Source organism: Diaphorina citri, unplaced genomic scaffold (genome assembly GCF_000475195.1).
Source record: "Diaphorina citri unplaced genomic scaffold, Diaci psyllid genome assembly version 1.1 scaffold41237, whole genome shotgun sequence".
In the NCBI taxonomy this organism is placed as follows: Eukaryota; Metazoa; Arthropoda; class Insecta; order Hemiptera; family Psyllidae; genus Diaphorina; species Diaphorina citri.
In genome coordinates, this window is record NW_007418562.1 from 1 (window position 1) to 552 (window position 552).

Consider the following 552-nt stretch of genomic DNA (forward strand, 5'->3'; position numbering starts at 1 on the left):
AATGTAGCACTTTTGTTTCCCACATAGCCAGACACTACATGGCTTTGAATTGAAAGAACTCTGAGTGCCTTGGCCATCTTTAACTGTAAATTAAACACACAAAAAATATGTAAAAACTTGTGGCAAAGACTTCAAGACTAAATTAGTAAGAACAGTTGCAAGTGCATTTCCACATACTTTGTAACATTGTAATGTCTAAAATTTTTATTTATTCTATGAAGTAGGAAACAAAATGATAACCCACTGCCTGACCCCTTGTCAAGATAAGATTAGGTGAAAAACAAACCTCAACTTCACATAGCCCTAGGGGCCTAGGGCTGCATTCCTGTCAGAAACTTTGCCCTTTACATTTCAGAAAATTTTGATATCACAACAACAATCATCTAAGGACAGGGCAGAGTGTGCTAGGCCAAGTTTTATTGAGCACACATCTGTACACAAACCAACTCAGCAGGATAATGATTGAGGAATGTTTTTTTTTTTTTTTACTTTCTATTACTACAGTATAGCGGAGCTATACTAGTAATGATTACTTTCTATTACTACAGTATA

At 35.3% G+C, this 552-nt stretch overlaps 1 long non-coding RNA gene across 1 annotated transcript; it reads right to left on the reverse strand.

The window, feature by feature from the left end:
- Positions 1 to 2: 2 nt before the first annotated feature.
- On the reverse strand, positions 3 to 484 carry LOC113473550. The gene is made up of 2 exons (XR_003395491.1): positions 287 to 484; positions 3 to 83 (listed from the first exon to the last, which is right to left on the reverse strand). It is a non-coding gene; the product is annotated as an uncharacterized LOC113473550 (long non-coding RNA).
- Between the last annotated feature and the right edge of the window lie 68 nt (positions 485 to 552).